This window comes from Pecten maximus, unplaced genomic scaffold (genome assembly GCF_902652985.1).
Source record: "Pecten maximus unplaced genomic scaffold, xPecMax1.1, whole genome shotgun sequence".
Classification (NCBI taxonomy): Eukaryota; Metazoa; Mollusca; class Bivalvia; order Pectinida; family Pectinidae; genus Pecten; species Pecten maximus.
Window position 1 is genome coordinate 1 of NW_022982969.1, and position 20067 is coordinate 20067.

At 38.7% G+C, this 20067-nt stretch overlaps 1 long non-coding RNA gene across 6 annotated transcripts in view; it reads right to left on the reverse strand.

Annotated features, from left to right (window-relative positions):
- Positions 1-413: 413 nt before the first annotated feature.
- LOC117321208 overlaps positions 414-20067 on the reverse strand; it is a 94905-nt gene continuing 75251 nt past the window's right edge. For 3 of the 6 annotated variants that reach the window (XR_004531248.1, XR_004531252.1, XR_004531250.1), the window contains 5 exons: positions 6958-7216; positions 5739-5933; positions 5144-5269; positions 4368-4495; positions 1521-1861 (listed from right to left, as the gene is read on the reverse strand). This is a non-coding gene — a long non-coding RNA (uncharacterized LOC117321208). Of the gene's footprint in view, positions 550-1520; positions 1862-4367; positions 4496-5143; positions 5270-5738; positions 5934-6957; positions 7217-12654; positions 13875-20067 lie in introns of those variants that run through there. The other 3 variants (XR_004531253.1, XR_004531251.1, XR_004531249.1) reach the window with 3 other exon arrangements.

A 20067-nucleotide genomic window follows, 5' to 3' on the forward strand; every position in this document is an offset into this window, starting at 1 on the left:
TTTGGGGGGGGGGAAAAAAAAATCATTAACCATTCCAACGAATTTCACCCGTGAAGGTGTTATTATTTTTCATTTTTTTCCCAAATTAAAAAAGAAACACAAAAACATTCATTTCTATTCTTGAGTCTTTAATGATATATATATATAGCAATATATTCTTTAATTTTCATTCACATAATTGTGTTATCCTTGAAAAAAAAAAGCTTACTACCCCCGGTATATGGTTATTACTAGGGCTGTAACGAGTACTCGGGTGACGCATCACAGGCCAGTTTTGATCCTGACCCGGGTTTGAAATTGTGTACTCGAACCCTTAAACTTTGTATTTACATAGTACAAACTACTACAGTTCACCGAAGTACACCATAGCCTTGAGACACTGGAGTCATCACATATAGATAATTAAACATTGATTTTAGTGTTCTGTAAACATGTCTCCTGTATGAACAGTTACATCGTCTGTTGACACTTTCTCATAGCCGTGAAACATGCTGCCTCAGCCCAATCATTTTTATTAATTTAAAGCCCAGCCATCTTGAGATGTTTCCACTGAAATATAAATGTCAAACATTGCTTAGGTCCAGAGAAGAAGTCGTTTATATCAATATTGTCAAATGGACCCCTTTTGGCCCCGCCCCTCAGGCCCCTGTGGAGTCAGCTCCATCATATGTATAAATTTGAATCCTAACCGTCTAGGGATGTTACTGCTGAAATATCAATGTCATACATTGCCTAGGTCTAGAGAAGAAGTCATTAATATCAATATTGCCAAAAGGACACCTTTCAGCCCCGCCCCTTAGGCCCCTGGGGGGTCAGCCTCATCATATGTATCAATTTGAATCCCTCCCACCTAGGGATGTTTCCTACCAAATTTGGTTGAATTCTGATCAGCGGTTCAGAAGAAGTCAATTGTGTTGACGGACAGACGGACCGACGCCTGACGCCTTCCGACCCGGTAAGCTAAAAATCTACAGCTACATGAATAAATAAAAGGATGAGAAAGGCTGAGTAGATTAATATTCAACAAACATCAGGTGTAATGAACTCTTGACCACTTGACCCTGGCTCATCAATCTTGGGGCCCATTGGGGACATATAATTTGATAAACATGAACCATGGTAAATGGAACACAGACTGAAAGTTATAACATTTAAAATATTGTATTCAACAGAACAAGTGTAAAGAAATATATATTGGACTTCCAAGAAAAATGTCATTTACATGAGGTAGACATCTATATAACATACTCATTCACTCTTTAAATCATTAGGATTAAAAATAATGTACCCAACACCACAGATATGTGTAATGTTCCATTGTATAAATGCCACTTCAATCAATAAACTCCTTACACAACTATATCAATGTGGCATTCCATCAAAATAATACACAAAAATGTACAATTTATCGTATGAACATCTCACACCACCATTTTATTTTTAAATAAAATACAACAGAATAATTTTCTGCTATCTAAATATGAGATCATCCCCCCCCCCCCCCCCCCCCCCCCCCCCATTACAATTTTCGAATACCAATTCAAGTATTGTTTGCGCTGTTCATAACTAAGTGAACCCTGTCTTTGGGCAGATACCTTCAGCCATGACCTGTGACAGACAGCAGCTGTGGTAGAATGTTGGTCTGTTTTAGGAAGTTTGCTGTGTCCAAGTATTGTTTGGTGTTGTTCCTTGGTGAACCTGGTCTTTGGGGAGCGGAGGCGTCCTCAGCCTGTTACTGCAACTGGTAGACTTAATGTTCTGTTTTAGGAAGTTTTACATGTCCATGAGCTGGAACTCTCCATGCTGGTCTTTGGTCAGGTCGTTTCAGAATATATATCACAAGCTCTGTCCTACACTTAATCTATTAAAAGTAAACATATATTATTAAAATACTCGATCATGCAGTGGTTTCACCAAAAAAATACAAAAAAAGCATTTGAATCATTTAGTTTTCAAGGATACACGGTAATAAACTGTAAAATAAACCGGCATTTTGTTCAGTCTACATATGGATTGTGAAATACCCAATCAGTTATTTGGGCTTGTTATATAACATCAAATAATTATTTATCTTTAATTATTTATCCAACACCAATCATTGAACATCATGATTGTTAACAGATAAGTTATCTCCCTTTAATCATCCTATCGAGATAGTTTGTTTGGTTTAGTTGATTTTGTTTAACGTCCTATTAACAGCCAGGGTCATTTAAGGACGTGCCAGGTTTTGGAGGTGGAGGAAAGCTGGAGTACTTGGAGAAAAAAACACCGCCTACAATCAGTACCTGGCAACTGCCCCACCTAGGTTTCGAACTCACAACCCAGAGGTGGAGGGTTAGTGATAAAGTGTTTGGACACCTGAACCATTCCGTCAACGAGTCAGCAAGTTTGATACATTTTGGTATGGTTTTGAGCAATAATGAAATAAAGAATGAAAATGATTAAAATGAACTTGACTAAGCATGGTCAAGTACATTTTCATTTGTTTTCTATCCTTTAAAAGGTAGCAGTGTACAGTAAATTTGACCTGAGCTCTAAAAAAGTAAGTCATATGTTTTAGATATGTAAACAGGGCCAGTTAGCCCTGTATATTAACAATACCATTTGCATAAGTGAAGGATGAATAAGCTTAATCTTCTTTAAAACCTGTGAAAACCATAATAAAAGTACATCAAAATAACTACTGTAACACTATTGCAAAATATCATGATTTTTGGCCAAAAATGACACAAATCCCTACGAATTGTTTTTCTGAAACATATTTAAAATCAAACATCTCTATCCCAATGACATAAATGTTTGAAATGTGTTGATTAATTATAAGGATTTTCTGCTATGTCACCTCATTTGCTAGGTACCTGCTGCAATTAATTACTTTTACCTAAGTTAACACTTTCAGGATTCTGGTTTAATCTGGAACCAAAAAAATGTACTTCATATTGAATCATCCAATTAGGCCTATAGCTTACAATTAATTTTATCTGCCATAACACATGAGTTATCTGCTTTACATAAAATCACCTATGGCCAGGCTATAATCCTACTGTGTGTTCTGTTACCACACGACTGGCTGTAAATACATACAAAACAGACGGAGAGGACAACTAAACCCCCACCCCCCGCCCCCGTCCTCACTGGTAGGGGACTTACAGCAATATACAAAAGATGCAATCACAATTTACTGAATAACCAAACATAATTATTGTCCGACCTGTCTGTGAAAGAGTTTGACCAAAAAATTATCTTGAAGGAAAACTTTATCTCTCACTGACTGAAATTTTAGAATTCTGTGTGAACCTAATTTATTTTCCAACAACTGCAAAGCAATCTATTGTAGAACACTTATTTCAGTTTTGTACAATATCTGTCTATCACCTTTCATGACAGTGAATTTTTGCATTTTGCCTAATATGAACAAGATGTCCATGTACAATAAGTCAACGTATCGTCATATTCTATACCATCACAATCTCTGGTACTGGTATGTCCATATCACTTAAATTGTCCCAGAAAAGTGTTTTTGTTCTCACTCATCATCGTAAGAATCTTCCATCATTTGTTATTTTGTAAGGTTCAATTTCTATCCCGACACAAGTTATCATTTCACAAAATGGAGCTTATGACAGTGGGTATTGAAAATAGGGAACCAACATTGTAGAACAACTTAGTATCTGGCTAATCACCAATTGTGTTTACAATTTAAGATACATTAGGAGTGATTAGTTATCATGTCAAAACTAATCAAAATTTATAAGGAATTAATTACCAAATTAACATCACATACATGTTATTTATATACATGTAGTACCCCGTTCTGGTAATAATGGTCAGATGTTACAGGATATTGTTAAAGTCAGTGGTCGGTAAAGTCAGGTTTCACTGTATATTATAGGTACCCATCATTTCAAAGATCAAGAAATTAGAAGTCTGTGACCTATCTATCTCACCTGTAGAAGTCTGTGACCTAATTTTCTCATTTGTAGAAGTATGTGACCTAATTTTCCTACCTAAAGAAATCTGTGACCCACTTATCACACCTGTATAAGTCTGTGACTTAATTGTCTCACCTGTAGAAGTATGTTACCTATTTACCTCACCTGTAGAAGTATGTTACCTATTTACCTCACCTGTAGAAGTATGTTACCTATTTACCTCACCTGTAGAAGTATGTTACCTATTTACCTCACCTGTAGAAGTCTGTGACCTAATTTTCTCATCTGTAGAAGTCTGTGACTTAATTTTCTCACCTGTAGAAACCTGTAACCTATTTATCTCACCTGTAAAAGACTGTGACCTAATTTTCTCACCTGAAGAAATATGTGACCAACTTATCACACCTGTATAAGTCTGGGACCTAATTATCTCACCTGTAGATGTGTGCGACCTACTTATCCTACATGTAGAAGTCTATGACCATGCTCCAGGTGTTTACATATGTACCCCTCCAGTTTTGCTAGCCTGCTGACCTATTTTTGCTGTAGTCTGTAGCTATCATCTGAAACACAGTTGTAGGTGTGGCATTTCCATTTAAAGTTTGTGACACAACATAATCTACAACACTATAGGTAAAATGAAGGTAATCATGTACAATATTGCGGCCCAGTTTTATCTGGTAATAACCAGATTAATTTTTGCTGTCTCATGCTAATTTAACTCAATTATTTTACTTTTGTACAAAAGTATCTTAATGATATACTAAATCAAGATGTCCAGAGGGCCTGTATTGCTCACCTGGTTTATTTGAGCAAACGTCAAAATAATGCTCATGTTAAATTTGTTAATAGCTTTATTTGTTGATGTCTAACAATGCTATATATATGGTTATGGGGTGGGGATCTCAACTGCTTCAAAGATATAACACGGAAACGAAGTCAGACTTAACATGATTGTGTTTAAAGAAACCAAGTCCCTTGGGGTGGGGAAAGGCCCCTGGGCCTATTTCTTCATCAGGATTGTGTTCATCTCTTGATGCCCAGAACTGCTGTATACGGTTAAGGGGTTGTGATCTGAATGGTTTTAAAGATAAAACAAAGAAACTAGGTCCTCAGGGGTGGGGAACTTAACAGTTTCAAAAATACAGGCCCAATCCCTCAGGCCGCATCATTTGTATAACTTTGAATGCCAGTCACATAGAGATACTTACTTATAAATTTGGTTAAATTCTGATCCGTGGTTAAGAAGAAGAAGTCAATTATTCATGGATGGACGCCAGACGACCGCTGCCACGGTATGGAAGAAGCTCACATTTGTCCAATTTTGACCAGGTGAGCTAAAAGTCAAACACATTGTATGGTTATACTTAACATGAAGATGGTTCATATCAGATGAACTGCACTTTATTATGGTTAATGCTGATATGTACCTCAAAGCCCTAACATCTGACTCTCCACATTTTGATCTTTCACCCAGCAAACCCTTACTTTTGACCTGCCATGTTTTGACCTTTCACCCTAAAAACCTTGACCTTTCAGTCTCCATAATTTGACTTGTCACCTTGCAATTATAAACCCTTACTTTTGTCTCTCCAAGCCTTAACCTTTAACCCTCAAAATTTGGATCTTTTACTCTCCAAACCTTGATCATTCACCCTGCAAACCTTGACCATTCATTCTTCTAACCTTGACCATTCATTCCCTCCAAGCTTTCATCTTTCACCCACATGTGAAATTTTACCCCCAAAACCTTGACATTTCACCCTCAGTACTGTGTACATCACCATGGCCTAATGTACCACTTACAGTACAGCCATCCTTTGAAGGTACAGCTGTGTCTGTTATTCCTGGTGTTTCATCTGATGGAAGAGCTTCTGACCATGGGACTGGTATGTGTGTCCCTCATGATCAGGATCATCTAACTTGGTCAAATAAGGGGATGGACTCCTGGACAAAAGTTTGATTCTTTAGGAATGGCTGAATCAAGTTGTAGATACAAACCTGCAACACAATTTACAGGTTTAAAGCCGTTAAAGGATATGACAGGTCTCCATGTTGGAATACCGGATGGTTACATGCACCACCAGTGCTATTTTGGGAAATACCTGGTCATTTTGCACAGTACAGTAAAATAAGTATATTCTGACAGTTTGAAATATATACTTCAAATAAATATCAGATATGTCAACATTATATCTAAACATTTCAATCAAAATACCATTACAAGAGGCCAATTGGCCCTAATGGTCACCTGAGGTGTTTTATATATAAGTCTTTGATTTTAAGTCTTTATAAGTCTTTGAGGTCATTCATTTGAACAAACTTTGTAACACTTCATCCATATACATGTAACAAGGACTATATCAGGCCTCTGGGCCTCTTGGTTATTGAGAAGAAGTCATTAACAGTATTTAGCATGTTTGAACCCTGTGACCTTGAATGTAGGCCAAGGATATTTCTCTAAACAAACTTTGGACCTCTTCATGCCAGCATGCAACAAGACCAATATTAGGTTTCTAGACCTCTTGGTTATTGTGCAGAAATTGTTTTAAAGATTTTAGCATATTTGAACCAGATGAACTTGAATGAAACTCCAGGTCACCCAATGAACAAACTTAGTAGACATTCATCCCAGCATGCTACAGACCCAATATCAGGTCTCTGGGCCTCTTGGTTATCAAGAAATTTATTAAATATTTTAACATCTTTGACCATAGCTGTGACCTTGATCCATTTGAACATACTTGGTACCCCTACATATCAGCAGGCTACTAACAGGGCTCAAAGTGCCGCCTATTTTAGTGGCCATGGTACCTTAAATTAGCCATTGGTGACCAGTTTAAAAAATAATAAGGCTCCTGCATGGCCACTAAAATGATTGTGTAAATTTTCAATTTGGTTCAATCTTTCAAAGGTTGCAGTCAAAACTAAAAAGACAGTCAACATCGAAAAAGTTACAGATTGATATTACACTGATCTAAAGAACTGAAAGTTTTTTGTTTTTTATTTAAGACAGGTAACTTACTTTTCAAATTGGCACCTAGGTTTAATGACTTTGTAGACAAACAGGCCACCTTGTAAAAATATCCATTTTGAGCCCTGCTACAGACTAATATCGGGTCTGTGGGCCACTTGGTTATCAAGAAGTCATCTACAGACACAATAACAGGTCCCTGGAATGTTGGTTTTTGAGAAGTTGATGACTAGGGTCCAGGATCTCATTGAATATAGAGTTATTCCCCTTGGTCTGAGGGTGCAGTACCAAACTCCACATGCTAGTTTACCTGAAAATACAAACAAATATAAATTCACAGACAGCACAGTTTTTTTAACAGAATTATTTCATGTTTGGTACCCATGATTCTATTCTACCAGTACATTTCATGAGCAAAAGACTTTCAGTTAATGAGCTATTAATGTTGTACTGCTCAAAATAAATATTTTCAAGATTGATAACAAAGGTGAAATGAGCATATTCAAAGCTGCTGGGAAAGCCGGAGTACCCAGAGAAAAACCATCGGTCTACAGTCAGTACCTGGCAACTGCCCCATGTGGGTTTCGAACTCTACTCCCAGAGTTGAAGGGCTAGTGATAACGTGTCAGGACACCTTACCACTCGGCCACCGCGGCCCTTAAAGAAGTCAAAGCAATGGGGATGGGGTAGGTCAGAGAGACTGCAAAGTAATAACTGCCAATATGTCATCTTTTAGCTGAGATCTGTAGGTTCAGAAATCACATCTAGTTCAACAGTAGTCAAGAGACTGGTTTCTGTGAACAAAAAGCAAATATGTCACCATCTCAGACAGAAGGAACTTACATAAAGCACCGAGGCCAACTTTGCATTAGGAGATCTAGATATGTATCATTCGAGGAACAAGGCCCCTGTGTCAAGTCATTGATCAGGAATGGACAATCCTAAATCATCAAATAGTGACCATAGCAAATAACTGTGTGCTAAATATGAATATGTGAATCATGAACTGTGCAAATAAAGTGTGCTAAAAATGAAATGTGCTATTACACTTCATTGAAATATTTCTAACGTTATGTAATTAGTGTGCACATGTAATTTTGAACTCCAATCAAATATTTAAACTTATATTTAATCTTTGTTTTATTTTACCCATTCATTTATACCACTTTTATAAAGCCCATGACCTTTGCATGTTGGTGGTAGCATGTGTTTGCAGATCTGTGTATTGTTATATACTGAGATGTCCAGACTGAGATCATGGTCTGACTGAGATGTCCAGACTGAGATGTCCAGACTGAGATCATGGCCTGACTGAGATGTCCAGACTGAGATGTCCAGACTGAGATCGTGGCCTGACTGAGATGTCCAGACTGAGATGATGGCCTGACTGAGATGTCCAGACTGAGATCATTGCCTGACTGAGATGTCCAGACTGAGATGTCCAGACTGAGATGTCCAGACTGAGATGATGGCCTGACTGAGATGTCCAGACTGAGATGATGGCCTGACTGAGATGTCCAGACTGAGATGATGGCCTGACTGAGATGTCCAGACTGAGATGATGGTCTGACTGAGATGTCCAGACTGAGATGATGGCCTGACTGAGATGTCCAGACTGAGATCATGGCCTGACTGAGATGTCCAGACTGAGATGTCCAGACTGAGATGTCCAGACTGAGATGTCCAGACTGAGATGATGGCCTGACTGAGATGTCCAGACTGAGATGTCCAGGCTGAGATGTCCAGACTGATATGTCCAGACTGAGATGTCCAGATTGAGATGTCCAGGCTGAGATCATGGCCTGACTGAGATGTCCAGGCTGAGATGATGGCCTGACTGAGATGTCCAGACTGATATGATGGCCTGACTGAGATGTCCAGGCTGAGATCATGGCCTGACTGAGATGTCCAGACTGAGATGATGTCCTGACTGAGATGTCCAGGCTGAGATCATGGCCTGACTGAGATGTCCAGACTGAGATGTCCAGACTGAGATCATGTCCAGACTGAGATGTCAAGACTGAGATCATGGCCTGACTGAGATGTCCAGACTGAGATCATGGCCTGACTGAGATGTCCAGACTGAGTTCATGTCCAGACTGAGATGTCCAGACTGAGATCATGGCCTGACTGAGATGTCCAGACTGAGATCATGGCCTGACTGAGATGTCCAGGCTGAGATCATTGCCTGACTGAGATGTCAAGGCTGAGATCATGGCCAGACTGAGATGTCCAGACTGAGATCGTGGCCTGACTGAGATGTCCAGACTGAGATGATGGCCTGACTGAGATGTCCAGGCTGAGATCATGGCCTGACTGAGATGTCCAGACTGAGATGATGTCCTGACTGAGATGTCCAGGCTGAGATCATGGCCTGACTGAGATGTCCAGACTGAGATGTCCAGATTGAGATGTCCAGGCTGAGATCATGGCCTGACTGAGATGTCCAGGCTGAGATGATGGCCTGACTGAGATGTCCAGACTGAGATGATGGCCTGACTGAGATGTCCAGACTGAGATCATGGCCTGACTGAGATGTCCAGACTGAGATGTCCAGACTGAGATGTCCAGACTGAGATGTCCAGACTGAGATGTCCAGACTGAGATGTCCAGACTGAGATGATGGCCTGACTGAGATGTCCAGACTGAGATCATGGCCTGACTGAGATGTCCAGACTGAGATGTCCAGGCTGAGATGTCCAGACTGAGATGTCCAGATTGAGATGTCCAGGCTGAGATCATGGCCTGACTGAGATGTCCAGGCTGAGATGATGGCCTGACTGAGATGTCCAGACTGAGATGATGGCCTGACTGAGATGTCCAGGCTGAGATCATGGCCTGACTGAGATGTCCAGACTGAGATGATGTCCTGACTGAGATGTCCAGGCTGAGATCATGGCCTGACTGAGATGTCCAGACTGAGATGTCCAGACTGAGATCATGTCCAGACTGAGATGTCAAGACTGAGATCATGGCCTGACTGAGATGTCCAGACTGAGATCATGGCCTGACTGAGATGTCCAGACTGAGTTCATGTCCAGACTGAGATGTCCAGACTGAGATCATGGCCTGACTGAGATGTCCAGACTGAGATCATGGCCTGACTGAGATGTCCAGGCTGAGATCATTGCCTGACTGAGATGTCAAGGCTGAGATCATGGCCAGACTGAGATGTCCAGACTGAGATCGTGGCCTGACTGAGATGTCCAGACTGAGATGATGGCCTGACTGAGATGTCCAGGCTGAGATCATGGCCTGACTGAGATGTCCAGACTGAGATGATGTCCTGACTGAGATGTCCAGGCTGAGATCATGGCCTGACTGAGATGTCCAGACTGAGATGTCCAGATTGAGATGTCCAGGCTGAGATCATGGCCTGACTGAGATGTCCAGGCTGAGATGATGGCCTGACTGAGATGTCCAGACTGAGATGATGGCCTGACTGAGATGTCCAGACTGAGATCATGGCCTGACTGAGATGTCCAGACTGAGATGTCCAGACTGAGATGTCCAGACTGAGATGTCCAGACTGAGATCATGGCCTGACTGAGATGTCCAGACTGAGATCATGGCCTGACTGAGATGTCCAGACTGAGATGATGGCCAGACTGAGATGTCCAGACTGAGATAATGTCCAGACTGAGATCGTGGCCTGACTGAGATGTCCAGACTGAGATGATGTCCTGACTGAGATGTCCAGGCTGAGATCATGGCCTGACTGAGATGTCCAGACTGAGATGATGGCCAGACTGAGATGTCCAGACTGAGATGATGGCCTGACTGAGATGTCCAGACTGAGATGTCCAGGCTGAGATGTCCAGACTGAGATCATGGCCTGACTGAGATGATGGTCTGACTGAGATGTCCAGGCTGAGATCATGGCCTGACTGAGATGTCCAGGCTGAGATGTCCAGACTGAGATCATGGCCTGACTGAGATGTCCAGACTGAGTTCATGTCCAGACTGAGATGTCCAGACTGAGATGATGGCCAGACTGAGATGTCCAGACTGAGATGATGGCCTGACTGAGATGTCCAGGCTGAGATCATGGCCTGACTGAGATGTCAAGGCTGAGATCATGGCCAGACTGAGATGTCCAGACTGAGATCGTGGCCTGACTGAGATGTCCAGACTGAGATGATGGCCTGACTGAGATGTCCAGGCTGAGATCATGGCCTGACTGAGATGTCCAGACTGAGATGATGTCCTGACTGAGATGTCCAGGCTGAGATCATGGCCTGACTGAGATGTCCAGACTGAGATGTCCAGATTGAGATGTCCAGGCTGAGATCATGGCCTGACTGAGATGTCCAGGCTGAGATGATGGCCTGACTGAGATGTCCAGACTGAGATGATGGCCTGACTGAGATGTCCAGACTGAGATCATGGCCTGACTGAGATGTCCAGACTGAGATGTCCAGACTGAGATGTCCAGACTGAGATGTCCAGACTGAGGTGTCCAGACTGCGATCATGGCCTGACTGAGATGTCCAGACTGAGATCATGGCCTGACTGAGATGTCCAGACTGAGATGTCCAGACTGAGGTGTCCAGACTGAGATCATGGCCTGACTGAGATGTCCAGACTGAGATCATGGCCTGACTGAGATGTCCAGACTGAGATGATGTCCTGACTGAGATGTCCAGGCTGAGATCATGGCCTGACTGAGATGTCCAGACTGAGATGTCCAGACTGAGATCATGTCCAGACTGAGATGTCAAGACTGAGATCATGGCCTGACTGAGATGTCCAGACTGAGATCATGGCCTGACTGAGATGTCCAGACTGAGTTCATGTCCAGACTGAGATGTCCAGACTGAGATCATGGCCTGACTGAGATGTCCAGACTGAGATGATGGCCAGACTGAGATGTCCAGACTGAGATAATGTCCAGACTGAGATCGTGGCCTGACTGAGATGTCCAGACTGAGATGATGTCCTGACTGAGATGTCCAGGCTGAGATCATGGCCTGACTGAGATGTCCAGACTGAGATGATGGCCAGACTGAGATGGCCAGACTGAGATGATGGCCTGACTGAGATGTCCAGACTGAGATGTCCAGGCTGAGATGTCCAGACTGAGATCATGGCCTGACTGAGATGATGGTCTGACTGAGATGTCCAGGCTGAGATCATGGCCTGACTGAGATGTCCAGGCTGAGATGTCCAGACTGAGATCATGGCCTGACTGAGATGTCCAGACTGAGTTCATGTCCAGACTGAGATGTCCAGACTGAGATGATGGCCAGACTGAGATGTCCAGACTGAGATGATGGCCAGACTGAGATGTCCAGACTGAGATCATGGCCTGACTGAGATGTCCAGACTGAGATCATGGCCTGACTGAGATGATCTGATTTCACAAAAGTTTGACTGTGACATACAGGCTGTGTTTGTGTGAACACTGTTAAAACAAGGGTACCCTATGCTGTTTCGGTAGGTATTATTTTACATGATTCTTTTGATGTGTTCAGGATGTGGGTTTCTCAATTATTTCATCATTACTGAATATATTTTGATGATTTTTGTTGTCCTAACACAGGCGGTGTTTTCGTGAATACTGTTACATACAATACATGGGTACCCTATGTCATTGTCTGATCCAAATGAGTGTGCCCACCCCTGGCATCAATCACTGATCTTACTTTCTTTAACATCAAGGTGTTTATTGCCCTTTACCGATACAATAACAGACCCTCCCCCCAAATATGTCGCTTTCCATTACTCAAGCCTCAGAATATCACTTACCATGACGTCCATAGACACGTTGTCATCCATCTGACAGTAAAGTGTGAACATCATGTGTCTCCAATGGGTCAAATCAGAAACGTATATACCTGATATACAAGTCTCTGGTCAAATGAGACCGATTAGGTGCATGTGCCAGCAGCCACTGCATTTGACGTTGGCGTCGCTACTGTGTAAGTGGTGGACCAGCATAAGGATGTCATAGCCTTTAATATACTCCAGCAAACTTGATGTGCCGCCTCCCTCTGAAAATTGGTTATGGAGCTAGGTCAGGAAGTAATTATGCCTCTACTCTAATCTATCGTGGCGTTCAACGTAATGCATGGGAGTCCGCTCCGGGGACGGTCACCTCATTTCCCTGTGGCTCTGAGATTACTGACTGAACGAGATATTGTTATCTCATGTACACCATATTGCTGGGCTGTGTGACCTTGCTAATGCTCCTGCATTATTAAAGCAATGGCCCAACCCCTATCAACTTCACTAAATCGCAGCATTTTGTTTTACAATCCCTTAAAAAAGAAATACATTTGTATTGTACATGTATAACTTTTAAATTTGTACTGTTTCAGTTTTACATGTGAAGTGATTTACCCACAAGATACTTTCTTGAAAAATCTGCTGAGAGAATGCAGGTTGACTGAATTGCAACTGAAGAACATTTTCACAGTGCACATATAGTTAGCTAAGTATGAAATTGAATTAGGACCATGTGTCTAAAAAACCAAACTTGCCTTTCTTTTTCCCGCTAGTATAGAATGGTTTGGTAAAGTAAAACCTTGACCATTGATTAAAGATACACAACCAATTCTGAAGCTCTGGCTTCTTCCCAAATAAGTGTACCTATTTAAATGTCCATAATATAAGGTACCAATATATGAACATATTCCTCTCTGGAATTTATCAACTCCTACTATATACCCAGGTAGTCATCAAAGTAGCTACTGCGATCACCTAATATTTCAATTTCCAAATTCCACTCAAGTTAGACTCTATGAAACTACCAAATTTAATCGATTTCCTTTCTCCATGAATTTGACCAGATTAACATTCTACATGACATGGTGTCAGGGCCCGAGGAAACTCGAGCTACATTCAATCCTTAATAGAAATCACCACATGAAAAATGAGGATGATTGTTATTGATATAAGTAAAAATGCACTGTAATGTTAAGTCAGAGACATATATATATCTCTGTATATATGTCTCTGGTTAAGTGTATAGGAAAATTTATATATGCACATCTACATTTCTGGTAGAGATTTCAATTTGTGGCAAATAACATACTCACTACGTATACACAAGCAAAGGAAATAAAAACTATTTTTTTACTAAACTTAAGGCACAATATACCTTCCTCTCCTTTGTCAACAATCTCCATATTGACATTATTTAAAATACACTTTTAAAACTAGAAAACTAACGGACCACGATTTGGTTTGAGTATGCACATTAGCTCTAGCCACTTATTTTCAAAACGTCTCTGCACAGGCGTCTGAAGTTCTGACAGTAAACTGAGATATAATACCATATAAAAACTAGATTTGATCAAGATCAAAACACGGGATTTCCAACAAGAAAATGATCGCTGACATGTTCTCGTTCTGACGAACGCTTTTGTACGTTTTACCTACGATTTCTCTTCGTTTTCTCTTCGATTTCTCTTCGCTTCCCTTCTTTAACCGATCAGTTGACCTTCTAACGTTGGAAACATCTTTAAAATAACCCTTTTCTTTCACATACGATGAAAATAAACCGGTTTAAAAGAATTTGAATTTTTGGATTTTGTATCATTTGATCTCCGTGAATCGTGTATCGCGTACCTTGTATCGTGTTAACTGTACCCTGTATCTCTTACCTTGTATCGTGTTTACTGTACCTGTATCTCGTACCTTGTATCATGTTTACTGTACCTGTATCTCGTACCTTGTATCGTGTTAACTGTACTCTGTATCTCGCACCTTGTATCGTGTTTGCTGTACCTGTATCTCGTACCTTGTATCGTGTTAACTGTACCTGTATCTCGTACCCTGTATCTCTCACCTTGTATCATGTTAACTGTACCCTGTATCTCGCACCTTGTATCATGTTTGCTGTACCTGTATCTCGTACCTTGTATCGTGTTACCTGTACTGTATATCATACCTTGTATCGTGTTTACTAAACTGTGAATCGTGTATCTTGTACCTTCTATCGTGTTAACTGTACCCTGTATCTCGTACCTTGCATCGGGTTTACTAAACCGTGAATCGTGTATCTCGTACCTTGCATTATGTTTACTGTACTGTGAATGTGTATCTCGTACCTTGTATCGTGTTTACTGTACTGTGAATCCCGTTCCATGTATCGTGTATCCCGTACTGTATCATGTATCCTTTAACATTTATCGTCTATCCCGTCCAACAAGGAAATGATCGCTGACATGTTCTCGTTCTGACGAACGCTTTTGTACGTTTTACCTACGATTCTCTTCGTTTTCTATTCGTTTTCTCTTCGTTTCCCTTCTTTAACTGATCAGTTGACCTTCTAACGTTGCAAACATCTTTAAAATAACGTTTTCTTTCACATACGATGAAAATATTTTGAAAATTTGAAATTTTCGATTTTTGATCATTTGACCTTTGTGACCTTGAGTGAAGGACAACATCAATTAAAGCAATTAAGTTTGTAGCCCTTTGTCCAAGCTATCACTGTACCAAAAATCAAATGTGTATGTGTAAAGATATAGGAGTAAAAGGAAATTTAGTGCATTTTTGGGACAAATTTGAATTTTGGCGGGAAAACAAACATTTTTCAAAGTGCCATTTCTACGTCATTTTTTATCGCACGACCATAAAACTTGCACCGTTTTTCATGATTAATCATGCGCTTTCTGATTCATATAAAAAAATTAGTAATTTTGAATTTTAAATTTTTGACCTTGATTTGACCTCATGCTTAGACCTTGACCTTGAGATATTTTTTGATAACATGTAATAGAAAAAGGTTAGTGCCGACCATGATCTACAAGATGCACTGATTGTTCAGGGAATAAAACGAACAGAAAAAGAGCCTGACTCAAAAGATTTTTTTTTAATTTTAGTTTTTTTGATAATTTGACCTTGAATGAAGGTCAAGGTCAATGAAAAATAGTATTTTTTGTAGCTACTCTTACATGCTATTGTTGTGCCAAATATAAAATCTGTATGTGTATAAATGAAGGAGCTGAAAATTTTTTAGTCATTTTTTGCCGATTTTTGAAATTTGGCGGGAAAAACTTCGAAATTTTCAAAGTGCCATATCTCCGTCATTTTTTATCCGATTATTAAAAGATTTGCACACTCCGTCTCAGTAGTTCATGCTCTTTCAAGCGAGATGAAAAAAATATTTAGTTTCAGAATTTTTTTTCCGACATTTTGTTTACCCCTTAGCAAGGCCGTGACCTTGACATATTCTCTGATAACATGGCATGGGTAAAAGTTAGCCCCGACCATGATCTACATAACAAACTGAACGGGAACGAAATAGAACAATCCGTTACGAAGTTAGGATCGTTCAAAAAACGTCCCAAAATTTTCTATTTATAGATCTGTGACCTTGACCGTAGAATGTATGAACATAAAACTGCACCAAGATCGACAACTTGATATTGTCTATTATGTACTAAGATATGAACGTTCTATCTTCATTCCTTTTTGAGAGATTTTGGTCACAAAAAAAGTGTTAAGAATAATTAAATAAGTATTTATATAATAATCCGAATTTTTATGCTAATGACGGTAGCGACTAAACAACAACTGTTCTGAATACATAATGACAAAATTAGATGATCTGACCATACGGGAACATTGTACGATGTTTACTTGCCGAATATATACCAATTTAATTCCAATCCAAACCGCCTCGCAGCTTCAGGTCGCCATATTTGTTAAAATCAAAGCATCTGTGCGTTTGGAAGAGTAAGTACTGCAAAGCTTCTAAATGATCTTGTGATACAAATTTTAAGATTATAATATAGAAACGAAATATGGATTTTAAAATAATTTGATTTAGATTACTTATGCTTTAGGTTAGCAAATAGTAGCAATTATTTACAATGAACTTTAACGTTGTACTCAATACTGATCACGATACTTTTATTTAGACATTTTCTATTTCTTTCGCTTCATTTCATTTAAAGAATTGTTTTAGATTTCCCAGTAATTTCGCGGGAAATGAATTTGATGACGTAGGAAGCCCACATGCTATAGAATCAGGCATCTATAGTCGATAAGTGGAGGTTTGGAGTGGATAACACTTCGGTCCATTAACTGTATGACATTTCGTGGCGTCGGTTATTAGAACGCGACCCAGAAAACACGACGGTAATAAAAACAGAAGACCATTGAACATTACCGGATTATTTTCGCAATTTTTGAGACACCATTGTGCTAAATTACAATGGAAAGTAACACTGATTTAATTTATAGCTATCGTATCGTAATCTATATGTAGTTGGGCAAGACCTACTTTCGTTTTACAGTTTACGGAAATGGTCATATAAATAATTCATCTTCTCAACCATAGTCGAATTACTTCACGGGATAGTTCTATCAAGTATATTTGTACTTCTCATGTACAGGGTGCATCTTTGTTTAAAATTGACTGGTCTGCAGGTGTGATCTGGCTACTCTCAGCAGACCCTGACCCCGGGGTCACGTTACTATCGTATCCCTTTGTAAACACTTCATAATAAATGTTACTACAACTTTCTACCTTCTGGAGGAGACGTGTATATGATATACCATATTTACGTGGATGGATACTTCAGCATTTTAAATACTTTAATATATAAATACTTATAACCGGTAAGCTTGTAATAATAATAATAATAATAACTAGATTTGATCAAGATCAAAACACGGGATTTCCAACAAGAAAATGATCGCAGACATGTTCTCGTTCTGACGAACGCTTTTGTACGTTTTACCTACGATTTCTCTTCGTTTTCTCTTCGCTTTCCTTCTTTAACCAATCTTTAAAATAACGTTTTCTTTCACATACGATGAAAATAAACCGTTTTAAAAGAATTTGAATTTTTCGATTTTGTATCATTTGACCTCCGTGAATCGTGTATCTCGTACCTTTTTTTTTTTTTTTTTTTTTAAGGTTTCAAATTGAATTTTATTTTTCCAGCAAAAATTGAGGGGTGCCAGGGTTGGAACCCCGGGTTCACCCCTCTTACATCATGACGCCTCTCACAGGAGGCCTCTTTCACATCTTTCACACATTCGTTTTTCATTTCAGCCCATTTGCTCGTTTTGTAATAAAAAAAAGAAAAATCATTCATTCTACAAACTCTTTCATACAGTATATTCATTTATATGCGTTTATATATATATTTTTTCAACAAAGCAATGTGGGAGCTACATTTGCACACATTCATGCTAAGAGCTACATTGATTGATATATTATTTTAAAATTCAACAATAAGTATACATGTAATTTCCAAAAAATCTCCAAAATAACGTATAACCATGTATGTGTGCAAATGATGTATCACCAATAGGAAACCTTAATAGAAATAGACGACACATTTACTTTACAAAGAAGAAATAATGAAAAGGAACAGAACAAACATTGAAAAGGGAAATTTGAGTATCTATACTTATCTAATACTCAAATATCACAATATATATACAGTATCCCCCATATTTAGCACACAAACTGTGTCACAAAGCTCCAAATAATTGTTTTTTGTTCACAGAATAAAGGAACTTAGTTAACTAAGGTGAATACAGCATATACACTGTCACATCTACATAAAAAAAACAAAAAACAAAAAACAAAAAACAAAAAAAAAACAAAAAACAAAAAAAAAAAAACAAAGAAAAACTAAATCATCACACATCACAAAGAGAAAAGAAAAGGAAAAGACAAAAAAGAAAAAGGAAAAAGTAAAAAAATTAAACATAAATATAAACAAACAGACATGTGGCATATGTGTAATTTCAACAAGGTACATTTATGCATAAACTCTGTCTTTACATGTACACATTTTTTTACAAATGCATTCAATCAACCTAACACATTCATTCACACGTGCACTCTTATCATACATACTTGCATGCATTAATATTTGTATATGATATATAAAATGTACAGCACAGAAACAAACATGACCCCAAAAAAAGTCCACTGTGTTACCACAAGGGTCAGTTGGGACTGGCATCATTTTATATATATATATTTGACTTAATTTTAAGTTGCACAATCTTACACCCAAAACATATACCCACCCACTGATACACATACACACACACACACACACATATATACAAATGCACAATGATTTATCCACATAAACAAAACTTTATATATATTACCTTCTAATAGTTTAGATAATATAAGGTGTTTTATACATCATGAAATTCCAAATCTCACCTATGCCACATGCACTGGGGTTACAAATATACATTAAAAACACCTGTTATCAAGGAAGAAAAAGAACAATGAAATGGTAGACCTTGAAAAAAAATAACCTGACAAAAACAGCAAAAAAGAAAAGAAAAATCAATTGTTTAGGGGGTACCATTTCTGGTTAAAATTATCTATAGTATTGTTTCTGAAGCCAAGATTCTCTCTACTTGCTTTATTTTTAGAAATTGTTTCTTACTACCATCAAAAGTTGGTAGGGTCTTTCTGAATCGACAGTTATAAATATAATATTTAATTATCAGTATTAGATAGTTTGTTATTGGCGGTCCATTGTCACAAATAAATAGTATGTCTTTGATCCCCATCTGAGCTGTTATTCTAGAATTATTTAGGTTTATATTATTCATCCAATTTCTCAATTCAATCCATATTCTATCTACTTTCCTACAATAAAAAAATAAGTGTTCAATAGTTTCAGGGGAATCCCTACAGAAGGTACATAAACTATCATCAATTGCATTAATTTGATATAGAAAAGTATTTGTAGTTAAGATCCTATGAAGAATTTTAAAATGTAAATTTTGAAACTTTGTTTCCATAGTAACCTTAAAGCTTATGGTATAGATTTTATTCCAATCAAGTTCCTCATTTCGATTTATATTTATTTTTCTAATCCATTTCTCTTGCTTTTCTATAGGGTATTGTTTATAACTTTTCACGAGAGATTTATAGACATATTTTAGATCTTTCATTTCAATAACTTTTTTAAACAAATCTGTACTTCTTCCAGTAACATGTTCTCTTCTCACATGATTTAATTTTTCTTTTGGTATCTTTTTAACTACTGAAAAATATTGTAAAAAATTGAGATTATCACATTTTATTTTTACCATATTGAAAGGTAGAAATTCCAGGTTATTATCTAAAAAATCTTTAACTGTTTTAATTCCATTTGCTTCATACAAAAGAAACTGTCTAAAGAGAGTAAGTGGTACATAATTTAAAATATCCTCCTC